The following is a 27710-nucleotide window of genomic DNA, read 5'->3' as shown; positions in this document are numbered from 1 at the left end:
TTCGTGATACCATCATTCTTCCACACATGGGACAGCAACTTACAAATACCTTTCACGCTAATATGTGCTAACCCATGCGCCATTGTCACAACAGCCAGCACATACGCATCCGGTAACATCCATCTCTTATGTTCCGACAAATCAACCCAACAACCATTCGCATCTAACTTTCCCGTACTTTCTTTCCACTTCGTCTTTTCAGTCTCGGTGGCCTCATTCTGAATTGCTTTCACACTCTCGATAGTGTCCTCACACATACTCGATTCTGTAGGCCACCTAACCGAACTCGTCACATACATTCGAGTGCTAAGATTCTGTGCAGTCTCCTTAGCAATCTCATCCGCAAAGGCATTACCACGACCAACATCATCCGTCACCTTACGATGCGCACTACATTTAACAATCGCTACCTGCCTAGGCAACGTAAGTGCATCCAAAAGATCATTCACAAGCTGTCCATGCTGAATCTTTGTACCATGCGATGTCATAAAACCTCTCTCTCTCCACAACCGTCCAAAGCTATGGGCGACCCCAAAAGCGTATTGGCTGTCGGTAAACACATTCACACGTTTCCCTTTCGCTAACACACACGCTCTAGTTAGAGCGATCAGCTCTGCAGCCTGGGCAGAGTTCTGATTCAATCTCGCAGTTTCAACAACAGTATTCAATGTTACAACAGCATATGCAGTAGTCACATCACCATTCGGCAATTTAAAACATGAACCATCCACATACAACGTTCTGTCTGGATTTTCCAAAGGAGTGTTTTTAAGGTCCACTCGACCTTTTGTTTCCTCTTCAGTTCTCAAATAGCAGTCATGGGCTGCTATTTCATCTGACTCTGTGCTAATGGGTAACAAAGTTGCCGGATTCAGGACATTACAACGTTTTATCTGAATGTGGCTTGCCAACAGCGTCAACTCGTACCCAGACAACCTCGCACTCGTCAAGTGCTGAGTTTTCGTACGATTCAAAAGAGTATCGACTGCATGCGGAACCATCACCGTAAGCATATTATCCATGACCAATCCTGCTGATTGTCGGATGGACACCGCAGCTGCCGCTGTTGCTCTCAAACAACTCGGCAATGCTCTAGCTACCGGGTCCAAGGTCGAGGAAAAATATGCACATGGACGTTGCTTACCACCAAAAGGTTGCGTTAAGACACTCAAAGCACAACCTTCCCTCTCGTGAACATATAGTGTAAACGGCTTGCTATAGTCAGGAGTACCTAACACAGGAGCCGAACACAATGAGTCACGTAATTCAGAAAAACTTTTCTGACATTCTTCCGTCCATGGTAAAGGAGTTGAAACATCCTTGCACGTAAGAGCTACCAATGGTTTCGCTAGCAATGAAAAATTTGGAATCCATTGCCTGCAATACGACGTGATACCTAGAAAGGCACGCACATCTCTTTGGGTTGTTGGCACAGCCATTCGCGCAATTGCTGCAATTCTCTCTGGGGTCAACCGTCTTCCCTCCTTTGACAATAAGTGACCTAGATAGGTTACTTCTTGACAACAATATTGGAGTTTAGAAGGTGACACCTTGTGATGTAAGTCACAGAGATGTTGCAGCAACGACACCGTAGCAATTTTGCAAATGTCCTGAGTATCTGCGGCTACCAACAAGTCATCGACATATTGGATTAAGGCCGCACCAGCCGGCAACGTAAACGCATCCAGTTGACCCTTCAAGGCTTGACTGTAAATCGATGGACTCTCACAGTAGCCCTGAGGAGCGCGTTTAAACCGGAAGCTGCGTCCACCAAGAGAGAAACCGAAAAGGTCTCTGCTCTCTTCTGCAATTGGAATGCTGAAAAACGCATTCTTCAAATCGATCACCGAAAACCACAATGCAGAAGCTGGAATCAGAGTCAGTAGCGCCGTGATGTCAGGCACAACAGGAAACTGAGGAATCACAATTTTATTTACCTCCCGTAAATCGATAACGAAACGATAAACAGGTGGTTTCGAAGGATCAGTACGTTTTAGAATAGGCAGTACAGGGCTGTTGCACACGTTTCCCCGTGTTTCTTCAATTACGTCTTTCTTGATCAAATCATAAATGATCGCTAACAATGCTCGTTCACCATCAAGAGAGATACGATACTGGGGAATACGTGGCAACCGCACATTAGATTTCAACTGAACAACATAAGGGGAGATGTCAAGCAGGCCCACATCATCGGGACCTGTTGCCCACAAAGATGCAGGAAGAGAACTCAATTCCGGTGGAAGCTTATCAAGAGACAAGTACATAGGAGAGACAACCCTCTCTCCTAAAGTAAGCTTTACACCCGCAGGAGAACAATACAGAGTTGCATACAAACGTTTTAGCAAATCCAGGCCCAAAAGATTTTCACCACAACCCGTAGTCAAAATCAACGGAGCTTCTAGCTCGCGAGGCCCAATTGTAAGGGGCAAAGGGCGTGAAACTGGATTGCTAACGGGGGCGCCAGAGAATCCAACGGAAACATTTGTTAAGCCAGACAAAGGTGCGCCAGGGAGTTTCGAATGCATTATGGAACTTTTCGCTGCACCAGTGTCCAACAGAAAAGGCTCAACGACGCCCGATGTAGCAACTGCGACGTAAGGCCCTCTCTGATCAACCGGAACTTATACCACTCCCTCTCCTTGTCTATGGCTGTCCTAGTAATTGCTGTCGTCAGTTCCCTGATCGACGTAATAATCGTCTACATTGTACTGCGCAGATCGTCCTTGCGACGATCCACGTTGATCAAAACAATTATCGGAATTTGATGAGTTATCTGAACGGTCATTTTGAACACCACGACCTCTACCACGTGGTGCCTGCTGAGAACCACCACGACCTCCTCTAGATGAGTTACCACTGTTACGATCGTTTAAAACGGGACAGTTAAATTTTAAATGACCCTCCTGTCTACAATAGGCACACTGATTGTACCCTAACGAAGATCTTTGGGAAGAGGAGTCATTTCGAGGTTGTGACCTATTTGATTGCGACTGCGGTCTATTTTGCTGCGAAGTATTCTGATTCGAGCGCGGAGGATACGCCTGCTGTAACAACACTTTAGTTTTGAGTTCTTTCGTCTTCTTATCAGCGCGGTCGTTCTCCTCTTTTTCTCTGTTCTCATAATACTGTGCCGTAGCCAATATTTGAGCCGAGGTAGAAACGTCCCACGCACTCTCAGAATTTTTCAATTTATTGCTCAAATCGGGCAATAGGTTAGAGACAAATTTGTCCACGAACAACCGTTGACCACCCTCAGTGCTCATATCCTGACCACTGTGATCGATGAATGCCTCCTCAAATCTCGTAAAGAAATCAGAGACACTCTCGTCCTTTTTCTGTTTACAAGCTGACAATTTGTCCCAGTTCACCCTCATAGCTGGCATAAGTGTTTTCATTAAGGTAATTATTCTTTGAGGGAGAGCAGTAATGAGTTGTTCAGGCTTAGCCCCGCCGACTTGTCGCGTATCGGCCGCAGTAAGAGTAGCCCAATCGCCACCTAAGTCATTTGCGTGATCTTCGTGCCGAATCTTAGCCCATACCGGTTGAGGTACGACATTGCCGAACAACATATCGATATCGGCAAGATTCATTACCGTAGCGTCTACAAGCTGCGATAATTCTTTATAATACCCTGCAGGATTTTTGCGAGGGTCAGGCAAAGATTGCTTCACCTGTAACACTTCAGAGCGTTTCCATGGGAGATGTATCCATACTCTCTGGAAATATGGTAGAATAATGGGATTAGCATTAGGATCGCCTGGCATCCACACTGGTGGAACTTCCCGCATAGGGAACTGACCGGACGCATCTAACTGCCTCTCAACATCCTCAACAAACAAAGCTTGAGGTATAGGAGCGGGACGGAAAGATAACAACCGTTCAACAGCACGTCGAACGTTAGTATCCACTATCAGTCCATTCGAGAACTGAAGCTGTAGATCAGACAAAGCGGTCAACACCTCGTCAGGTGCATCGGCCGATATCTGATCACGCAGTACCTTGCACATTTCTTCAAACACGTATCTTTGTGTCGGTTCATTGAATTGGCAAAACGTATCAAGTACAACACGTGGAGGATTCCTAAGAGGGTGCGTCATCCAACCCATCGCCATATTGTATAGCGAAGCACGTTCCCTGTTACCGGGAAGCTGACTACGTCTCTGAGGACCGTCTGAACCAGCGGACCCAAAAACGGGTCCGAGAGAATGGAAAAAACTAGCTGCAACAGGAGAAGTACGACTACGAGTAGACGGAGAAGTATAGCACAAGGGACTAACAAGAGAAGAGGTAGAAACAGAAGAAGCAACAGGAGTAAGTAGAGCAGGAGCAGTAGCGGGAGCAGGAGGATGTGGAAGCGGAGGAGCAGAAGGAATAGCAATAGGCAAAGGAGCGGGAACAGTCGGAAGAACGGGTGCAGGTTGAGGAACAGGTTGAGGAACAGGTACAGGGGGAGCCACAAGAGCTGCGGTACCCTGTACATACGGAGGTGGTGACTTCATAAGATAAGACATTAAAGGATCCTCAACTGATTCGTCCTTCTTATCCGACTCCGTTGGCAAAGCAGGATAGCACTTATCTATGGACATACGCTGTAGCCTATCAAACACTTCCTTTTCCTTAACCTCCTTATCACGCTGAAACTGCTCTGCTTTCTTAACAATGGTAGCAACACCATCTCTCTGATTACGTTTAGTCTGTCTGATCTCTTTCTGTCGGGCTTCTTTACGCCACAACCGAAAGGCATCAAACATGGCCGGCCTTGACTTTTTCTCAAACAATTTAGTCTCAAGATTATCTAAGATCGTTGTCTCAAAACTACCATGAGGTGGCCAACTAAGGGCACCATCTTTCTTAGTGTAACGGATCCAGTAATCATTAAAAGTAATGGGGCCTAGCCCGTGTTTGCTGTACAGCTCATAAGTTGGAGTTCCAACCGGAGGTATCGGACACGAGTCCTCCAGTCGGGAATCCGTACCACAACGTCTGAAACAACTAAACAAAGTACTACGACCAGGCATCTTGCACACTAGCCGAGTTTCACAAACGTCAAGGGTTACGGGATTTACCAAGTCCCAGCAAAGAGCAAAAACCCTCGGTTTTTGGCGGCTGCAGTCGTCAAATATCACAACAAAGTACCAAGAACTACAAATGCAATAGAACCATGCAACAACTAAGCAACCACAACCAAGAACTCTGGGAGCGACCCACAAATACTTAACTCAAAGATCGATGGCGTCACCAGGAAGGCCCGTCAATCGTCTCGCTATACCAAGGTCTACGCCAGGCGCCAAAACAGGTCTACAGTCAGGGCAGCAGTCCGTCGCAGCCGTCAGGAGGCGGGAATATTCGCGGGAAAAGTCTTCGGGCCACTTGTTTCGACAACAGGATCGATGAAGCGGAGTGCACCTTCCCTCGGAGATTTCACACGAAGTTCCTCACGATCGTCGGGCTTGGACCGGTACCACTGATGCAGCCCTACGTTGGGCGCCAACTGAAGGACTGGGTTCTTTAAGACCCAGCGGTGCCAGGGGACAACACCTGAAACCTTCGTGGGTAACCTGCTCCGGCGTACGAATGACAGAGACACGGGACACTTCCTTCGGCGTCAAAGATTCAAGGTTTATTTACTGCAGGGAAACACAGAAGTCACAGGAAGTACAACGAGTGTAGTTCGGGGAGACTGCTTCAAATTGGTTCTGTGGATCGCTCCTTTTATACACGATTCTCCCATAGGTTAACATGGTACACAAAAGTTTACGACTTGGTTCCCACAATTATCCCTGAGAGGGGTCGCTTTGGTCACTTTGATACATTCAAGGTCCGGAATATAAGTGCGGAAACATTTGGCGGTTCCCAATTGTAAAAACCCATCTTCCCACCATTAGTACATTCCAATCAGCAGTAAAACAGATCGAAGAAGGAACAAGAACAGGTGTGGAGGAAGATGGAAACAGTGGGGAGATTGGAAAGGGTGTAAAAGGGGAGGTATCGGGAAACACGAGCTACAGGCATCAAAGGGACGTGCCTAATGAGATGCACGGCTGAGACAATAAACCGGCACGGCGAGATGAGCCTCGAGCGGGCCATCTGCCTTACAGTATCATCCCCCTCGTCATAAAGACACTTTCAAAGGACATGTGTCTTCCGCAGATATCTTGGGAATCCCAGGGTCGCGAAGCGGACAACGTCCGTTCGCTGGCTACTTGAGGGCAAGAAACAAAATGGATGCCGTATCTAAGATGGAACCCGTGGGTACAGATGAAAAACCCACGTAACAAACGAACGGTTTAAGTTAGCACAGCGAAACTGCGCACACTTACTAAACTCGTCATTTGCGGTTCGTAGAAACCAGACTCGACCATATTCGTGCGAGTCGAAAACACCACTTACAATTGCCACGGAACCTCAGAACAGCAGACGTTCCAAACCTACCCCTCTCGGGAGAAGCAATCCAAGTAGTGGGTGTTTCTAATCAGATAATTAGTACCCCAGTAACTGAGCCCATGGAAATCACAATAGGGAATTTTAAAGAGATGCACAGATTTGTCGCCTGTGATTCCAGTCCTGTGAACTTACTGGGACGTGATTTGCTGTGCAAAATGAACTGTACCATCTTTTGCACACCAAAAGGCGTTGAAATTCAGACCCCATATGAAGATGGACTTTACAAATTAATGTTAATAAGGCCTAAATCAGAAATTAAGAAACTGACAATACAAGACTTACCTGAAGAGCTCCAACAGACAGTGAAACCGGAGGTGTGGGATTTCACTGGAAAAGATGTAGGATTAATGGTAAATGTAGACCCAATCCAAATAGCCATAAAAACAAATGCAGTTTACCCAAATACCAAGCAGTATAAAATGAGTGCAGAAGTGAAAGCAGGGGTTGCCATTGAAATAAAAAGATTATTGGAAGCAAACATCATACAAGAAGTGATGAGTAGTCCTTGTAATTCGCCCATAATTGGAATTAAGAAGCCTAGTGGGAAGTACAGGGTAGTGCAGGACCAGCGCAAGTTAAACAAAATTGTTGTTCCCTGCTGTCCTATTGTGCCAAACCCCGCAGTGATTTTGTACCAAATTCCATGGAATGCTGGATGGTTTACCGTCATTGACTTATGTCTCGCATTCTTTTCAATCCCATTGCATCCAGACAGCAAATTTATTTCCTCATTTGAATTTGACAGTCTTATCTATGTCTGGAATCGTGTTCCTCAAGGGTACACAGAGAGTCCTTCGATTTTCAATCAGATTTTGAAAAGATGCCTTGAATCATTAGTCCTACCTGGAGAATCAGTTTCGGTCCAGTACATAGACGACCTCTTGGTGGCATCTGAAAATCGGAAAGACTGTGTTACTGATACCATTGCCTTATTGAATCATTTAGGTAAAGGAGGACATAAAGTATCACCAGACAAATTACAGTTTTGTACCAATTCAGTGAAGTATCTGGGGCACCAGATAGAAAAAGGTATCCGGAAAGTCACTTCAGAACGAATTAGGATAATTCAAAACATGGAATTACCAAATACTCAGAAAGAAATAAGAATGTTTCTAGGAGTTGTAGGGTACTGTAGACAGTGGATTGTGGGATTTGCAGTTCTAGCAAAACTGTTAATAAAAATGACAAAGAAAGGAGCAGAGGATCCAGTGGAATGGGATGATGAAAGCATGACATCTTTTGTGAAGTTGCGAGACTGTTTATGCACAGCTGTCGCATTGGGAATGCCTGACTATTCAAAAGACTTTGCCCTGTTTTGTGACACACGAGACAATTGTGCACTCTCAGTCCTAACTCAAATCCATGGTCTGACTAGACGTCCAGTGGCATACTTTTCTGCTACCTTGGATCCAGTGGCTGCTGGATTGCCTGGATGTCTGAAGGCAGTGGCTGCAACTTGCATGAGTCTTGAACAAAGTGAATCCATCGTCATGGGACATCCAGTAACTGTGTATGTCCCACATGCAGTTGTAATCTTACTGACCCGAACCAAAACTCAGTATCTCACACCTAGTCGGCTGACTAAGTATGAGAGAATCCTGGTGGGTGCATCAAATGTAACCATTACTCGATGTAATATACTGAATCCAGCAACTCTATTACAGATACACTGGTTGCAGAAGTCAAAGAAGAGGTCGAGCATAATTGCATTGATCTGACTGAATTTAGTACGAAACCACACCCAGATATCAAGGAAACACCCCTGCCTATAGAAGATTTGGAGCTGTTTGTAGATGGCTCATGTTTAAGACATGAGGATGGAGGCTTAAGTGCTGCCTATGCCGTGTGTACTCTAGCAAAGACAATAGAAACATCCTATCTATTTGGAGTAAAGTCTGCACAAGTAGCCGAATTGGTCGCATTGGCAAGAGCCTGTAAATGTGGGAAAAACAAGAGAATAACCATATACACTGATAGCCAGTATGGTAATGGGGTTGTGTATGACTTCGGCCAGTTGTGGCTGCAAAGAGAATTTATGACTTCCTCTGGTACTCCTATCAGAAATGGGAAAGTGGTGCAGAACCTACTGGAAGCAATCCAGTTACCAAAAGAATTGGCAGTGGTCAAGTGTGCTGCTCACAAATCTGGCAATGACGATGTGACAGCCGGAAATAGATATGCTGACCAATTAGCCCAACATTGCGCAAGACATAGAATGTCAGTCAATATCAAATTGGGGGGAATTGGAAACAGCTGCCAACTTATGGTGTTTGAGGATGTATCAACATGGGAGGAACTGAAAGAGTTGTAAAGGGCAGCAGAACCAGAGGAAAAGGAAAGATGGAAAAGGTCTGGTTGTCAGCCAAGGAATGAAGATGGTGTCATTGTCTGTATTGATGGTATGCCTGTGTTGCCAGACAGCTTGCTTGCTCCTATGGCCCGGCTAATACATGGAGATACACATATAGGGAGAGACGCAATGGTCCGTGTTTTCAAACAGACATGGTACAATTCGAAGTTCAGGAACATTGCAGAGGCACTCTGCCAGAGGTGCTTAACTTGTCAGCAATTCAATCCTGGGAAGAAAACAGTAGTATTGACAAGTACAATTGGAAAAGCAGAGGGCCCTTTTGTCAGACTACAAATTGACTTTATACAGTCACCCCGCTGTAAAGGAATGAAGTACGTCCTTGTCATAGTCTGCCTATTTTCAAAATGGGTGGAAGCTTACCCAGCTAAGAAAAATGATGCTATTACTGTAGCCAAATTGTTACTAAGGGAACTGATACCTAGGTTCGGTTTTCCAGTCACAATTGAATCAGACAGAGGTGGGCATTTTTCAAATGACGTAATAGGCCAGCTCTGTGAAGCATTCAAAATTACACAAAAACTGCACTGTGCATATCATCCAGAGGCTTCTGGAGTAGTAGAACAGCTGAATGGCACTATAAAGTCAAGATTGGGGAACATGTTTGACTCTACTGGAATGAATAGGATAGACGCTTTACCCCTTGTCGTGATGGGACTAAGAAGTATTCCAGACCGAAAAACAGGCCTGAGTCCCCATGAGATACTGATGGGAAGAGTAATGCGGCAAGCATGGGTACCAGGACACAAACTGCTAAGTATTTCTGATGATTTGGTACTAGAGTACTGTAAGCAACTGGGTGACCAAGTGCGTTCTATCTCTCACCAGATTGGGGAAGACGCCGTCGCCAGGCCAACAACTCCAGTCCATAATCTGAACCCAGGTGATTGGGTTGTACTAAAGAAACACACCCGGTCGAGTTGCCTTGCACCGAAGGGGGGAAAACCAAGACAAGTGATTCTTGTCACCACAACCGCGGTGAAGTGTGCAGGTGTGCCAAAGTGGATCCATGCCAGTCATACGAAGAAGGTGACAGAAGAAGAAGCAACTGAGGCTGAAGGTTGTGCAGCTGAAGGGTCTCCAGATGTTGGTCCTGTAATAGCTGACGAACAACCGAGCACCAGTCAAGACGAGTGGGTCCCAGTAATCGATCTGACTCTCGATCCAATAAGAACCCGAAGATACACCTACTTAGATAGAGAGTGGGAGAGTGAGGACGAGACAGGAATAGAAGGAGATAATCAGATAATCGAAATCCACGTCAAATCTGATAAAGAGGAAGGTCAGATAGGGACAGGGCAGGTTATCGACACACCTCCGAGAACTCCAGAGACTGAAAAGGGACAGTTAGAAATTAGGGCTGAAGTTCATGCGGAAGAAAACCAAGGGTTCGAAGTGCATGAACAGGATCAGATAGAGATAGACGAATGCGTTCAGGAAACAGAATTTGAAACAAACAAAATTCAAAATCAGCATACACCTGAATAAGGCCAGCTTAGTAACCAGGCAGAAGAAACTGAAATAAGACCTGGAACTAGTCAGACAGGAAGGGAAGAAGACAGCGTTGAAATAAATGTGCCACAACTGAATGAAAATAAAAGACCATTAGAAGAAAGCAAAACAACAGTGCCAGTTAAAAGACTCAAAAAGAAGAAAAGTTAACCAAGATTCATAAAAAGACTGAGACTAAGATTGAAAACTGTAGAGGAAAAACTAGAAGACAGGAAAAAGGCCTCTAGTGAGAAGGAGAAAGCTGGAGCCAAGCCTAAAAGAAGAAGTGTCCGAATAAAAAGACAAAACGAAAAATTTCAGAATCCTGAGTGGACTTACCTAGTGTTAGAGGAATTTGAAGACCTTGAGATAAGTGACGAGAGTGATGAAGAACTGATTGCTGACCAAGTTTCCAAAGAAGAAGATCCTACCTGAAAGTTACCTTGTGTAAGCAGCTTGTGAAAAAGGTTTCAAAGAGGGGTTGGAAAACTTCTTTTGGGCCACAATGTCTGATTCTAATGTGAATGGAAGACCTAGACGAAACTGTTGTAAAACATGCTGCAAAGTATGTTTGTGTAGTGTAGCAATAGTACTGATATTATGGATAGGAATAACAATTACTATTCTATTCATGATTAGTAAAGACACTAACATGTACCCTACTAAACAAGTGACAAAGACACAGAAGTTCTGCAAACAGAAGAGACACCACGAAGTATAGAAAGACGTGAGAAAACACTTAGCCTTAGACAGATTAAAATGGACTTAGATGCATCAGATGAGGGAAGACTACATTATGACAGAATCAAAAACAGAACTCATTTAAATGTATTTGCAAACCTTTTAGTACACTATGTAGAAGCCATGGAAATAGAAGACTGTTACGTTTGTATGAAGCTACCCACTTCTGTAGCTGAAGGTTTGACCTATCACCCTTTACCCCTAACCTATGGAATTTCCTGTAGTATTTTACCTAGCTTATTTTATAGAGGAACATTACAGTATTATTATTCTAATTCTGACGTAATCTTTTCTGAACTTCCTATACGTGGAAATCTGAATATTGTACATACTAAAAGTGATGTGACACGTTATATGGGAGAATACTTTCTGACAATAGGTACAATAGATTTAGGTGAAGCACACAGAGATAACTTGACCTGTTCATTACATGAACAAGAGAACATGTTTCTAAATATGGCAGAGAAAAGAAGGGAAAGTTTCCAAAGAAAGGCAAATGATAAAAGACAGAAAACTCCTAAATGGGCAGAAAACATGAAAAAGCACCTCAAATGGTGAAGCTAACCCTGCTTTGTTGCTGGATTTCGAAAGAAAAGGGAAACTTTGTCTTCATAGAAGAAAGACTAGTTCTCTATGTCTTCATAGAGAAAAGATTGTTTCCCGGAATTTATTATATATGTGGAAACAAGGCTTATTTCAAATTGCCGGATCACTGGTATGGAAGCTGCTATTTTGGAATTGTCTTCCCGAAAATATACCATGTGAATGAAGCCGCTGGAAGCAATGAAAATACTAATGGATTAGTGCGTAGTAAAAGAGAAAGTGTAGGAGAAATTTTAGGTGATATATTTAGTGCATTGATACCTGGAGTGGGAGTGGTTCTGAATACACACCGAATTTGCAAATTGTCTACAGTGGTGGATCGGTTATCAACTGACACTGCTGCTGGTTTCCTGCTGGTCAACATCGAAATGGTTGCAATCAGATCAATGGTTTTACAAAATCGACTTGCTCTTGATACCTTATTGGCAAAAGAGGGCGGAGTCTGTAGAATGTTGAAAGCGCAACATTGTTGCACTTACATTCCTGACAAAAGTGTTGAAATTAAGAAATATGTGCGAAACATAACTAATTTGGAAAAAGAGCTCAAACCACTGGAGGTTGACAGTGCCTGGAAGAGACTAACTGATGGCCTCTCCTCTGTAGGTAGTTGGTTTTCTAACATAGGTAAAAGTCTCGTGAGTAAAATACGAATGCCAATAGCAGGAATAAGTTTAATCGTGCTAATAATAATAATTTGCTGTAAATGTCAAAAATGCAAAAAGAAGTATGCTGTGAATAAGAGAGGAGTGAAACGGAATGTTGATGAGCTTGAATTGGAAGAACTGAATAATCAAATTTATAAAAGAATAAAGAATTACCATCCTAATAAGGATGCAGAGAAAAGGCTGAACGAAAAGTTCGTAGAAATCGAAATGGGTGAGCTGTAAGAAGTTGGCATCTGGTTCCATTAATAGTGATAATAGTAAATATCATCAAAGAGGGGATTGATGGAGCAAGAATTTGCACAGTTCGCGACTTGCTTGTATTCATGAACCTCAAATAACGTTAACGTCATAACCAACACGTTTTGTCTTATTAATATTCCACTTTTACACTACACGGGGGTGTCCCAGTGACGCTTGCCTATGTGTATACTAATCCTAACTACGCTTGCATATTAAAAGGTCGCTGCTTTGCGGGATTCTAGTCTGCGCATGCGTCGGTCATACCCATGTGATATGATGCACTTGCAGTTCTGGAGGGAACTTGTCGCTCATGCGCAGTACAGCTAAAATGGCCGCTTTGTTTCTCACATGCTCTTCGCTTGCACTGCTTCTATATCCCAGCTGTTCATTCTGCTTAACTCCTAATGCTATAGTTATTATAAAGTAAGGGGTGTAGTATAGCCAATCATGGTATACAGTGTATTCATTTTTTCCGTGTTTCTAAATTGTTTTCGCTTACTTTTCATGTAACATTCTTCGGGGGCCTGGGAGAGAGGTGCTACTCCATCTTGGAAGCCCGTGCGGTACCAATCGCGTGATGGGGGAAAAGAGAGTCATACAACAGTGGAACCCAGCCAGCTGGCAGTCAAAGCAAAGATGCTCCTGGGAAACTGACCAGCGCGAAGATGCAAACTTGTACCTGCATTCATTACATTGTAATGTGTACTCTATTGTTTTATTAAACTCACATGCCATGGGAACTGGAATGTAAGGGGTGGGTTCAAATATTGAATATTAATCCTGAGAAAGTCTTAAATTTAGGAGGTACAATGACCTAACCACCTTCTGTGTCCAATCAAAATTTAGGGAACGATACACTTGCAACATTGGTGGGTGGTACACTGACCCGAAAACAGTATAACTAGCCTAGGTTTAGCTAGAAAAATTGTCTGACTTGTCCGAATAGCTGACCTGTCACTGACCCAACGAACTCTATAGGTGATTGATACATAGAGCTGCAGAGCACTCTGTCCGTAATTTCCACAAACTCAGTCGGAGTTTCGAAACCTTAAGTCCTGGCGAAGCACTTTGCTGGGAGATTCGAGAACCCAAATCGGGGTTATTGGCAGATTCCTTGCAGAGATGGAGTAGCGCAGGCGTTGCATCCGAAGCTGCAGGTGTTGGTCGTACCCTTTGGTGAGCCCAGTCCTGATCCAATCCTGGGGTTATCCTGTCCTGACTGTCCATGAGCTGTACCTGCTCGCCTACTGGCATCCTAAGTCCTTGAGGGTCCTTTCCCACCTTTCCCAACTGACCCATGGCCAGGGTTAGTCTCCATCCTGTTCTAGGTAAATATATTCCGTGTGGGTGTTTGTCTATCTTAGTCTTTTCTCTCTCCCGTCTTAAATAAAGCAAACTTGCCTATGTCAATTTTCCGGTCTTTATATAAATTTTGACTTTCATGTAAAGTATTTACTACCATGTTCCATATTTTCTCCCCACCTTTAGTCAAACACTGAACTGTTTACATATATAGTATGTTCCATTCTTACCCTCCCTATAGAAAATAAGCACTTGTTGATATAGAACTTTCATAAGTTTCGGTTTTCTTCTTAACTATTAGAATATCTTGGAAGCTTACTTTAATCAGTATGTTCCCTTTCTCTACCCGCCTTTAGTAACGTTGTGGAAGTCTGATAGACTAAAAATAGCGTGTTCCTTATTTTTTCCCTCCCTTTATTCTTCGATTTATAGATGATTCTCACTTTGATTCATAGCTACACTATATTTCTAATCTTAGTTATTGATAGTCTGATCTGTGTAAATTTCATTCTCATGGCATATGATGAGGAAAATTAATCAGATAAAGGTGTTGAAAACTTCTTGCGTTTGTGGTTATTACAAAAGTATAAACATTTTCAAATGTACAAAGTATCAATTTTATGTTGTTTGCCTATCCACTGATAGCTCCTGATCCATTCTGATCTTAGGTACCTGTTCCGAGGTTTGGTAAGTCAGGTACACGGAAATAAATAGAGAGGAACAAGGATTACTGATAAGAGTGTGTAGGTTACCTGATTTATGAAATATAGTGATAAATACATTATGGGCCCAAGTGTGCATATTGGATAAATAAGAGTCGGGTGACCTGCGCGCTCTATCAGTAGTGCATCTCTGTTTTGATTGCGGGCCATCGATGGACAGTGCTTTGGCTCCCAGCGTGGCGGGGCTATATGTCCACCACTTTGAGCAAGCCCGCCAACATGGATGCATACCCGCTGGCTTCAGATGATGTGGTACTTTGCGTCTCAGGCTGGGATTCCTCCTGCAGACTCCGGTCCCCCTTTGAGGCGCTGGTGACATCTGTGTCACTGGGCTCCTGTGCAGTGTTGTGCTAGTTTCACCCACACTGGTGTCCGGCTCCTGTCCCTCCGTGACCACAAGAGATTCTGCATGAGAGATCAATCTATCAATCACAGAATTTATATAGCGCACTGCTCACCCGGTAGGGTCTCAAGGCGCTGGTGGGAGGGGTCCATTACTGCTCGAAAAATCCAGGTCTTGAGTTGCTTCCTGAAGGAGAGATGGTCCTGGGTCAGCCGAAGGTGGATGGGGAGGGAGTTCCATGTCTTGGCTGCCAGGTAGGAGAAGAATCTTCCTCCGGCGGTGGCTCTGCGAATGCGTGGTACGGCGGCGAGGGCGAGGCTGGTTGATCGTAGCTGGCGGGTGGGCGTGTAGAAAGTCAGGCGGTTGTTGAGGATTTTGGGGCCTAGGTCGTGGAGAGACTTGTGTTCGTGGGTGAGGAGTCTGAACGTGATCCTCTTGCTGACAGGGAACCAGTGCAGGTCTTTCAGGTGGCCGGAGATGTGGTTGTGTCGGGGGATGTCCAGGACGAGTCGTGCGGAGGCGTTCTGTATGCGCTGGAGTCTTTTCTGAAGTTTGGCTGTGGTTCCGGCATAGAGGGTGTTTCCATAGTCCAGACGGCTGGTGACGAGTGCCTGGGGGACCGTTTTCCTGGTTTCGGCAGGGATCCATCGGAAGATCTTACAGAGCATGCGCAGGGTGTTGAAGCAAGATGATGAGACAGCGTTGACTTGTCTGGTCATCGAGAGGGAGGAGTCCAGGATGAAGCCCAGGTTACGGGCGTGGTCCGTTGGCTTGGGAGTGGTGCCCAGGCTAGGGGGCCACCAGGAGTCGTCCCAGGTGGAGGGTGATGATCCCAGGATGGGGACTTCAGTCTTGTCTGAGTTCAGTTTCGGGCGGCTTTTCTTCATCCACTCTGCGAAGTCTTTCATCCCTTCGTGTAGGCTGGCTCTGGCGGTGGCGGTGGCGCTGGTGAGGGAGAGGATCAGCTGGGTGTCGTCGGCGTAGGAGATGATGTTGAGGTTGTGTTGGTGTGCGATGGCTGTGAGAGGGTTCATGTAGACGTTGAAGAGGGTTGGGCTGAGTGATGATCCTTGGGGTACGCCGCAGATGGCTTCGGTGGCCTTGGATCTGAATGGGGGGAGGCGGATTCTCTGGGTTCTTCCGGCGAGGAATGAGATGATCCACTCCAGTGCCTTCTCTTGGATTCTGGTGTTGCTGAGGCGCTGTACTAGGGTGCGGTGGCAGACGGTGTTGAACGCCGCAAAGAGGTCCAGGAGGATGAGGGCCGCTGTTTCCCCGTTGTCAAGCAGGGATCTGATGTCATCGGTGGCTGCGATCAGGGCGGTCTCGGTGCTGTGGTTGGCTCGGAAACCAGACTGCGAGGGGTCGAGGGATCCGTTCGTCTCGAGGAAGGCTGCGAGCTGTCTGTTGACGGTCTTCTCGATGACTTTGGCAGGGAAAGGGAGAAGCGAGATGGGGCGGAAGTTCTTGAGGTCGGTGGGGTCCGCTGTTGGTTTCTTCAGGAGGGCGCTGAGTTCGGCATGCTTCCAGCTCTCCGGGAAGGTGGCGGTGTTGAAGGAGCTGTTGATGATGTCCCGGAGTTAGGGTGCAATGATGGAGTCAGCCTTGTTGAAGACGTGGTGGGGGCAGGGGTCGGTAGGGGATCCGGAGTGATGGTGCTCATTGTGCGGGTGGTGTCTGCTGTGCTGACCGGGGTCCAGGCGCGGAGGGTGGTGGTGGGGGCATTGGTTCCGTGGTTGGGTGCGTAGTCGGCGCGCCGAAGCTGTTGTGTATGTCGGCGATCTTGCGGTGGAAGAACGAGTCGAGTGAGTCGCAGAGGTCTTGCGAGGGAGTGATGTCGTTGTTTCCGGCGCTGGGGTTGGAGAACTCTTTGACGATGCTGAAGAGTTCCTTGCTGTTGTGGGTGTTGTTTTCTAGTCGTTCTTGGAATGTTGTCCTTTTGGTGGTGCGGATCAGCTGGTGGTGTTTGCGGGTGGCGTTCTTGAGGGCTGTCATGTTATCTGTGGTCTGGTCGTGGCGCCAGGCTTTCTCGAGGGTGCCGTACAAAGAAGACGAGGACAGGCTGCCAGAAAGAAAGGAGCAGGGAGGCCGTAATCAGAAACATAGGGAACGACAACCCGGTGAGGCCAACCCCTAACGTGTCGATCGTTCTTCCGACATATGCTGACCTAATTGATAGAGGTCCCGGATTTCAGCGATCGTTCACCCAGCTCTTATGAGAGAATATTGCCGACAACCTTCATAAAACGGTGGCTCCTTCTGGCAGCTTAATACGGCAGGATCATATCCTTCATACAGGTATGGAGAGTGGAAATCAAGTCCCCAATGAGAGATATATAAATAAAAGCAATCAAAACTTAGAGGAAATTGAATTCACTTCTCTGTAATTAGAATCAGTCCTGAGGAAGGTGTACTAAAGAAAGCCGAAACGCCGCGTCGACCTTTTGATTCTTTTCTTTTACATGTATTTTATATAAAAAACTATTATGATTAAAATGTCTATGGCAAAATGTTTTAAATGATGTTTATAACATAAATTGTATTGATAAAGTGTAATAAAATTTAAATAATGTTACCAAACAAATGTGGTGATAAGTCTTAATTAAATTTGTAATTTTTGTGAAAGTGTCTTAAATAACTGTGTAGAAACTGTCATTACCCGTGATTATCCCAGATACTATAGTGCGTAACTGCTGTGTATGGATAACTAATTACACAATACTGTACCTTTGCCTTTCCCGCGGAGTTCATGACATGCCCATTTGACCAAAAATTTCTTATACCTTTCTTATAATATTGCACCCATATCACCAACACTAAAATCTGACACAATCCCTTCTGTCCAACCACTTGGGACTTTGTTAACTTTTAATTCTGGTTTTCCCCACGGTCCTGTATAACTCTGTGTGGGGTCCTCCTTGTTTTTCCAAATTTCTCGAGGGTGCGGCAGTTCTTCTTGGAGTTTTTGAGTTCGTCGGTGAACCAAGAGGCTTTCTTGCTGCCGGGTCTGCTGGGAGGGTTCTTCAGTGGTGCGAGGTCATCTGCGCAGTCGGTGAGCCAACTTGTGAAGATGCAGGCTGCTACGTTGGGGTCCGTTGTGCTGGTGGGAGGTTTCTGGCTGAGGGTGGGGTGAGCTGGTCGGCGGTGATCTTGCTCCAGCTCCTGCGGGGAACTTGTTGCGGGTGGTGGTGGGTCGTGATTCTCCTGAAGCTGTGATCCGTCCAGTGTAGTTTGTGGAGTGGCTGAAGGAGATGTGCTTGCTGGAGGAGAAGACAAGGTCAAGCGTGTGGCCGGTGTAGTGGGTGGGGTGTTCACCAGTTACTTGAGTCCGAGGTTGGCGAGGTTGTCCAGAAGGGTGGTGGCGTTCCTGTCGTTGTTGTTCTCCAGGTGGAAGTTGAGGTCCCCTAGGAGGATGTAGTCAGAGGAGGTGAGGGCGTGCGGGCGGATGAAGTCTGCGATGTCTTCGCTGAATAGTGTGCGTGGTCCTGGGGGTCTGTAGATGAGGGTGCCTCTGAGGGTCGTCTTTGGGTCGGTGTGTATCTGGAAGTGGAGGTGTTCGGCGGCGGTGAATGTGTCGTCGGAGTTGGTCGTGATGCAGATGGTGTTCCTGTGGAGGATGGCGATGCCTCCTCCGGTCTGGTTGACGCGGTCCCTCCGGGTGATCTTGTATCCCTCCGGGATGGCTATGGTGATGTCGGGCGCTGAGGAGGCGTTCATCCAGGTTTCCGTGAGGAAGACGACGTCTGGTAATGTTGTGTCGAGCAGGTTCCAGAGTTCGACGGCGTGTCTGTGGACAGAGCAGGTGTTGAGCAGGATGCACTTGAGGTGGTTGGTGCTGGTGCTCGGCTTGGCGGGTGCGGTGCAGGTCCGGAGGCAGGTGAACTTGCAGGCTTGGCAGGTAAAGGGTCCGTGGGTGCGTTTCGGGGTGGCTCGGTAGCAGGCGGGATTCCGGTTGGGTTTGAGTGCGTTGAGAGTGGCGGCGGCGTATGTCCGTCGTATGGGCTGGCATCTTCGGGGGCCAGGGGTCATGGCGCTGGGCGCGGTCCAGGCGCGGACGGGGATAGACGGGCTTGCCTTTGGCGCACCTTCGGCGCACCCGCTGTGCGTGACCGCTGCACGTTCGCGTGGGCTCTATATTAGGCTAAGTGGGAGGGAGGAGCAGCTGGGCGGCGGGAGCGGGGGTACAGAGGAGAAAATGGGGGCGGGCCGCGAGGGAGCAGCGGCGGGAAGTGGGGAGCAGGGGGGGCACACCAGAGGGGACAAGGAACAATCAGCACAATATCACTAAAAGCACAGTATCACAATACCAGCAGAGAGGCAGAGAAGAAGTACAATCACGAGGGGCACGAAAATGAGGACAGGAGAAGCTTAGAAGAGCGAGCAGTAGCGAGGGGGCACCGGGTTCACAGCTGGCGAGCCGTGCGGCAAATTTCTCGAGGGTGCGGCAGCTCTTCTTGGAGTTTTTGAGTTCGTCGGTGAACCAAGAGGCTTTCTTGCTGCCGGGTCTGCTGGGAGGGTTCTTCAGTGGTGCGAGGTCATCTGCGCAGTCGGTGAGCCAACTTGTGAAGATGCAGGCTGCTACGTTGGGGTCCGTTGTGCTGGTGGGAGCTTTCTGGCTGAGGGAGGTGGTGAGCTGGTCAGCGGTGATCTTGCTCCAGCTCCTGCGGGGAACTTGTTGCGGGTGGTGGTGGGTCGTGGTTCTCCTGAAGCTGAAGTGGACACAGCGGTGATCCGTCCAGTGTAGTTCGGTGGAGTGGCTGAAGGAGATGTGCTTGCTGGAGGAGAAGACAAGGTCAAGCATGTGGCCGGTGTAGTGGGTGGGGTGTTCACCAGTTGCTTGAGTCCGAGGTTGGCGAGGTTGTCCAGAAGGGTGGTGGCGTTCCTGTCATTGTTGTTCTCCAGGTGGAAGTTAAGGTCCCCTAGGAGGATGTAGTCAGAGGAGGTGAGGGCGTGGGGGCTGATGAAGTCTGCGATGTCTTCGCTGAATAGTGTGCGTGGTCCTGGGGGTCTGTAGATGAGGGTGCCTCTGAGGGTCATCTTTGGGTCGGTGTGTATCTGGAAGTGTAGGTGTTCGGCGGCGGTGAATGTGTCGTCGGAGTTGGTCGTGATGCGGATGGTGTTCCTGTGGAGGATGGCGATGCCTCCTCCGGTCTAGTTGACGCGGTCCCTCCGGGTGATCTTGTATCCCTCCGGGATGGCTATGGTGATGTCGGGCACTGAGGAGGCGTTCATCCAGGTTTCCGTGAGGAAGGCGACGTCTGGTAATGTTGTGTCGAGCAGGTTCCAGAGTTCGACGGCGTGTCTGTGGACAGAGCAGGTGTTGAGCAGGATGCACTTGAGGTGGTTGGTGCTGGTGCTCGGCTTGGCGGGTGCGGTGCAGGTCCGGAGGCAGGTGAACTTGCAGGCTTGGCAGGTAAAGGGTCCGTGGGTGCGTTTCGGGGTGGCTCGGTAGCAGGCGGGATTCCGGTCGGGTTTGAGTGCGTTGAGAGTGGCGGCGGCGTATGTCCGTCGTATGGGCTGGCATCTTCGGGGGCCAGGGGTCATGGCACTGGGCGCGGTCCAGGCGCGGACGGGCATAGACGGGCTTGCCTTTGGCGCACCTAGGTGCACCCGCTGTGCGTGACCGATGCGCGTTCGCGTGGGCTCTATATGAGGCTAAGTGGGAGGGAGGAGCAGCTGGGCGGCGGGAGCGGGGGTACAGAGGAGAAAATGGGGGCGGGGCCGCGAGGGAGCAGCGGCGGGAAGTGGGGAGCAGGGGGGGCACACCAGAGGGGACAAGGAACAATCAGCACAATATCACTAAAAGCACAGTATCACAATACCAGCAGAGAGGCAGAGAAGAAGTACAATCACGAGGGGCACGAAAATGAGGACAGGAGAAGCTTAGAAGAGCGATCAGTAGCGAGGGGGCACCAGGTTCACAGCTGGCGAGCCGTGCGGCGTGGGGGTGTCCTGTCGTCAGGACAGAGAGAGATGCAGGGTCAGGTCAGTGGCAGCAACAGAACAAACCTATGCAAGCAATGCATTGCAAAAGATGCAGAAGATGACCAAATCTACATGTTGCACACGACCCTGCTTGTGGCTCTATTCAACCAGACACACAACTAGTTCTGCGCACATCTAGGGACATGATGGGGGCACATCACTTGTTGCCACTGACAGATCTGGATGAAACAGGAGGGATAACACAGACACAGACTACAACATGACAGTCCACAATGGCAAAGAGCCCATGCCATCCATGCTTGTCAGCGAGCGAAATGAAGAAGTAATCACCACTGCTCTGACCAGCCTTGGTTAATCATTAAATCAATGGGGTATCACCAGGCCCGGACTGGCCGTTGTGGGCACCGGGCAATCCCCCGCTGGGCCGCATGGTTGGGGGCCGGATTTGAGCCCCTGGGGGCCGTTTTTGTTACAGGGCCGTTTTTGCAGCTATGCTACAGAAACGACCCTGTAACAAAAACGGCCGAAAACCGGCCCTGGCACAGCGCGTGGTCGCGCCCCCCTCCCCCTCCTCCTCCCGGAGGGGGGTGTGGTGGGGCCGGCCGAGCACTTTGCCAGGGCCGGTTCTGGTTCCCAGTCCGGCCCTGGGTATCACCCACAGAATCAAAGGACCTGGGTATAAATGATATAAAGAAATGTGGTGCGTGACATTAATTCAAACAGAACTTACATGAATATCATTTGTGTCTTAATGATGCGATTAGAGCTGCATACATAGATTCAAGCAGGATGTGGGAGATATATTAGAATTGGCATTAATTATCTGCACATTGATTGCAAATGATAAAACAAACGAAAAAACAGTACCCAAAATTAACAGTTTTGGCCTGAGAAATGAACAATAGATTATAACCACACTCTGGGTTCTTGTTATATCAAAATTTACATATTTATTTACATCTTCATAAAACAATTATGATTATAAAACGGCGCAAAAGACTATCAGAATATAGTCAGTGAAAAGAAAAGGGGTGCTCTTGTGATTTAGAGAAGAAGGAGGGAAAGGTAGCAATTATAGTATACAATTGTAATATTTACATGAACCAAAGCGGGAAAACATCGCTATCATATAGGCCTGTTCGAAACAATGGAAAAAGGGGAAATGAGATTGGACTGGGAAAGGTACAGGCACATAAATGGAAAACCGTCGACGTTTCGACCCTGGTGCTCCTGGGGTATTTGGGACCTCGGCTGCGGGTCTTCTTCAGGACAATGATGGGGGGGGGGTTTGAGGGAAGGGGGACTTGGCCGTGATCCAGCCGGTGGTCTGGATCAAACACCAATAATGCTGTTCAGGTTAGACCTCCGTCCGAGCTTCTGAGAGGTAGGTCACCTAATAAATTGGTGGTGGTATGGGGTCTGGTGGTTCAGGTTTACACCCAGTTTAATACTCAGCCTAATCGTTTCGGTAAAGCCACTGATGTGGACGGTTGGAAAATCCTACCGGTGCCCCCGCGGGCAATCCGGTGGTGGTAGCCCTGTTAAACGCCTGCTATAGATGCTGCTGTGTGATACCGATGTTGCCTCTAGAGTTTGTTTAGAGGTCTGATTGCGGTCCAAGCGTGATGGCTCCGATCTCACTTACAATTATCTTCTGTATGTGTGGCGTGAGGTACCCAAGTCACCTCTAAAAAGTGTTACAACGGGCTGAATACCGCGGAGGACTTCAACCGGCGTGTAGTCAGTACGAGAAACCGCGCGCACCACCGGATTGCCCGCGGGGGCACCGGTAGGATTTTCCACCAGACCCCAGACCACCACCAATTTATTAGGTGACCTACCTCTCAGAAGCTCGGACGGAGGTCTAACCTGAACAGCATTATTGGTGTTTGATCCAGACCACCAGCTGGATCTCGGCCAAGTCCCCCTTCCCTCAACCCCCCCCCCCATCATTGTCCTGAAGAAGACCCGCAGCCGAGGTCCCAAATACCCCAGGAGCACCAGGGTCGAAACGTCGACGGTTTTCCATTTATGTGCCTGTACCTTCCCCAGTCCAATCTCATTTCCCCGTTTTCCATTGTTTTGGACAGGCCTATATGATAGCGGAAGTTTTCTCGCTTTGGTTCATGTAAATATTACAATTGTATACTATAATTGCTACCTTTCCCTCCTTCTTCTCTAAATCACAAGAGCACCCCTTTTCTTTTCACTGACTATATTCTGATAGTCTTTTGCGCCGTTTTATAATCATAATTGTTTTATGAAGATGTAAATAAATATGTAAATTTTGATATAACAAGAACCCAGAGTGTGGTTATAATCTATTGTTCATTTCTCAGGCCAAAACTGTTAATTTTGGGTACTGTTTTTTCGTTTGTTTTTTCATTTGCAATCAATGTGCAGATAATTAATGCCAATTCTAATATATCTCCCACATCCTGCTTGAATCTATGTATGCAGATCTAATCGCATCATTAAGACACAAATGATATTCATGTAAGTTCTGTTTGAATTAATGTCAAGGACCACCTTTCTTTATATCAGCCTTGGTTAATGCCACCTGCGGCAAAACCCTTGCACCTGACGAGCGTGCTGTGCCCGTCAGTGAAAAGGGGTGGAGAAGAAGGAGAGTACGGCCTCCCAGAATGCCTCCCAGCTTCTGAATCAAGAGTTGACAGACTTGCTGTGCCTGTCAGCATGAAGGAGAGGCGGGGAGAGGGAGAGGGCTGGTCCATGCTACCACAACGTCCCGTCTATTCTGATGCATTGAAGACTCATTGGCTATTCAAGAGTAACGTAACAAGCTGGCTGTGCCTGTCAGCGTGAGGCAAAAAAGGGAAGAGGGCTGTTCCGAGCTCCCGGACCACCCCAGAAGACACCGTACAGTAGGAGAACTTCCCAGGCAAATTTGCTTGTCCAGTCGGAGAAGTTCTAGTGTGGATCTGGCAGCCGCTGAAAGAGCTGCAGTAAAATCCACAGTACCCAGCGAGGAACTCCAACTGTGAAGGACGAACGCACTCCCCGCCTCACAGAGGAGTAGTCAGAAACACAGGAAATTCACTGTAAAGATCACCCGGCCAAATGAGGACGAAATGCTGAAGAGGGGGTAGACCTATGCCACGCACAGGTGAGGCTTTCCGAGGATCACACAGTGAGTAGAAATAGTGCATTAATATTTAACCAGCAAGGCAAGTACCCCTCCAGTTGATCAAATGCTCACATGGGAACAGTACCTTAGGAAATCCTCTAAGCTATGGAAATCATTGCGCAGAATAGGGCAGAAAGAGGAACTTTCACAAAAATCTGTAAGAATTCGCTTCCCTGGAGTACAGCTGTATACAGTAGATAGAATACAGTTGGGGATGGTGGTGTGGCTGCCCCTACGCGGGTGGTCCTCGCCAGTGTTAAAAAGACATAACACTGAGTAGAAAAAGGAGTAGAGTTTATTACGTCTTACACCATCAAAAAGTTCCAGTCAGGTGCAGTCAACTGTAGAACCTTTGTACACCCACAATAGGAACGTTCCAAGAGGGAAGAGAAAGGAGGGGGAACACAGGCCGGGATGAACCAAGTGGATTACAATAGGTAGGTTATGCTTTCCTCTCTTTATAACACTTTAATGTAAATCCTCAGTAATTCACATAAAGGACCACAGTTAAAGTGAAGTCATAGCTGTGAAATAAAACTGAAAACCCCGGAAATTGGTAAGGTACGGTTATCGAGCATAATTTGTGTCTCAACCATGACATTTATGACTACCTCCCAAATGGCCTAATCATGGCCCCAGAATATTTATACCAATAACAGGACATAAACGTAATGTCATTAAATAACAGTACATATCTAAAAAAATTACACTGTAACCGTAGTGATGACCTGAACAATATTAATGGCAATGAGATATGTAATGCCATCATTAATATGCGCAATGTAATTTGTGATGGCATCTTTTACATCAAGTGTGAAGTCATGACTAGTCCATTTGGAGGGTGAGCTAATGTTCTAATGCTGGAGACGCAAGTTGTGGTTTGTGTAGCTAGCCATAATTGGGCAAATTTAGGGGCTTTCATGACAATAACTTCACATTTACAATGTATTTTTAAGCATATTTCTCTCAAATGTTAATGTGCTACTATCAGAAAAAACAATAGCTTATCCTTAATGAAGTTTTTTCAATAATTTTTCTATATTTTTTATAGTGTACTGTAAGAAATTGGATTATTATTTGGGATAAGTGAGATCTCACCTCAAGGAATAATCGCAACCCTTGTCGGGGAGAACTCTCTAAATCACTAAATCGGGGCGTGGCCAAGACAGCAATGTGAACGGACGTGCCACGGGCGAGCTCTGTCGCCCCGTTGCCTGCATTAGCTTCTTAAAGCGACATTCGGGGGCTACCAAAAGGGGTACCTTCACAGCTGCTGGTGCCTGGAACACAGGGAGGCCACGGGCGAGACGGACCCGGCGAGGGAGGCCGGGGGGTGCAGATCGGAGGGCCTGGACGTCTTGTCGCCGGTGGACCCGCCCGCCATCTTGGTCCTGTGACTGGGGACTGGCGCCTGGGTGACTGCGCCTCTGCGGGTGCCCCATCCCCTGGCGGTGGCTGGTGATCGTGGACTGTGCTGCCTCGTCCCACGGGGTGCCCTCCGGTTGCCGGGTTTGAGCCCTTGGATGCCTGGGAGCCGACCCGCCACCTTCTTGCGGAGCGCGCTCCGGCATTGTCCGGGACCTAAGATGGCGCCGCCCTGTCACCGCGACCTGGCCTGACGCCGAGGGCTGCACTTGACCCCTCACGCCAGCGAGAGCCTCCTGCGAGACCGCGAGGAGGAGAGGAGCACCCGACCAACGCCTCCACCTATTACTGAGGCGAGAGTCCCTGGAGCGAGCTGCCGCTGCGGGCCGGAGTCAGCCCGATTTGCCTGACCCCAAGATGGCGGCGGCCCCCGAGACCTGCGGTAGTCTGCAGCGCTGCAACTTGCGCTCTAAGCACAGCGTTTGAGACGCCCCCCGGCCCATCCTGCAAGAGGAGGGAAGGCCCTCGGTCCTGCTCAGGCGGCTCAGTTGGGGGTGACCGGGGACCGGCAGGAGCTGAGGCCGGTGTGCCCAACAAACTTTCCCACGCCAGAGCTTTCCCGCCCCCTGTCTGCGGACTGGAGCACCACTGCCACCCGGCGTTGCTGGACTGCGGTGGGGACTGCTGCACACACCGCCTGCCGCCTTGAGCCTTCTGAACGGGACCCTGCTTGCCATCTTGACTCCTCCGGCTGCTGCGCCCACAGGCACCTGCATCCCCGGGGCTGGACCGGCTGGACTGGAGCGAGGGAACAGAGCTGCGGCAGGCGTGTGAGTACCCCTGCGCTGACTGTGGGGCTCCGGGGCGACCAGCGCCACTCCTGGACGACGACGCCATTTCCCGAGGGATGGGAGGAGTGACACCCGGAGCTCGAGGGGGGGGCTGGCCTGCGCGGCGTGCTGGTGGCTACAAGAGGACCCAGGCCTGCACCCCGCCTTACGGACAGAGCGAGTTTGCACGTGGGGGAGTGCTTGAGAGGGAAGTGGAAGACTGGTGGCGCTCCGCACTATCCCCACACCCCGGCAACGCCATCGAGGAACCGTGCCCGTGACGAGGGACACACACCAGATGACTGGACGCTACACTCCGGGCGGATGATGACCCGAGGCAGAGGGGGGGGGCAGGGCGGACCCGGCGACGGCGTCCAAGGGCACGTCGGTGGTTGCCATGTGGGGCAAAGCAGGGGCGTCGGCCCTGAACGAAGAAATGCTGCCGCCCGTCACTGACTCTCCCCCGGTGACCCAGGCCTTCATGTCCTCTTTCATGGCAGACTTAAAATCTGAGATAGGCTCCTTGCGGTCGGAGGTGCATACCTGCGTCAAAGAAATGCGCAAAGAAGTCACAGAACTGGGAGACAGGGTCGATGGACTTGAAAAAATTGTCGACACGCGCACTGAAGATGTCGAGCAGTTGTGGCAGAGGGTGGCGGCCCTGGAGGAGCAAAACATCGAGCTCCAGGTCAAACAGGAGGACCTTGAGAATAGGGGGCGCCGCAACAACCTCCGAATCCGCGGCATACCACTCAGGAAGGAAGGGACTGACATCATGGCCTACACAGCTCAGCTCCTGCACGAGGTGCGAGGCGGAGAAGGGGCCTCCCTACCACTTCTGGACCGCGCGCATCGAGTCTTCAGCACGGGAGGCAAGACGGGCCTTCTCCCGCATATAATAACCCGAGTACACTACTTCACGGAGAAGGAGGCTATACTGTAAGCAGCAAGGGACAAGCAGGACCTACAATTCGGAGGGCACAAGATCCAAATCTACCAAGATCTGGCACCCAACACGCTGCAAAGAAGGAGAGTCTTCCGCCCTGTGACAGAAAAACTACGGGCTCTCGACATCCCCTACCAGTGGGGGCACCCCTTCGCCCTGATCTTTCGCTGGGGTGACAAGCGCAGAACACTCCGCTCCTATAACGAGGCGGCACAACTGATTGGACTCTCGGAATCCCCCGAACATAGCCCATCCCACCCCAGGCGCCAGGAGAGACCCCCGGCTCGACCGGACTGGACCACGGTGACCCGGCGTCGTCGGACGACCCCGAAGGAAGACTTCTCCACATCCCAGGCCAAGCAAGACATCATAGACCACATTCGCTCCCTTGAGAGCGACCGCGAGGAGCATCCCGCGAAACCTCATACTCCGTGACCCCCATTTGGCCAGTCCCCACACTTAGATGACCAACGGTTGCCGAGGGGAATGCCATTACAAACACCTATGCGGGAATGGAAGCCTCCGCGACCGTACGCTCACTGAAGGGCGATATGGC

The sequence above is a fragment of the Lissotriton vulgaris genome, chromosome 2_1 (genome assembly GCF_964263255.1).
Source record: "Lissotriton vulgaris chromosome 2_1, aLisVul1.2, whole genome shotgun sequence".
Lineage (NCBI taxonomy): Eukaryota > Metazoa > Chordata > Amphibia > Caudata > Salamandridae > Lissotriton > Lissotriton vulgaris.
The sequence above is the reverse complement of the archived record's forward strand: the minus strand, read 5'-3'. Positions refer to the sequence as shown.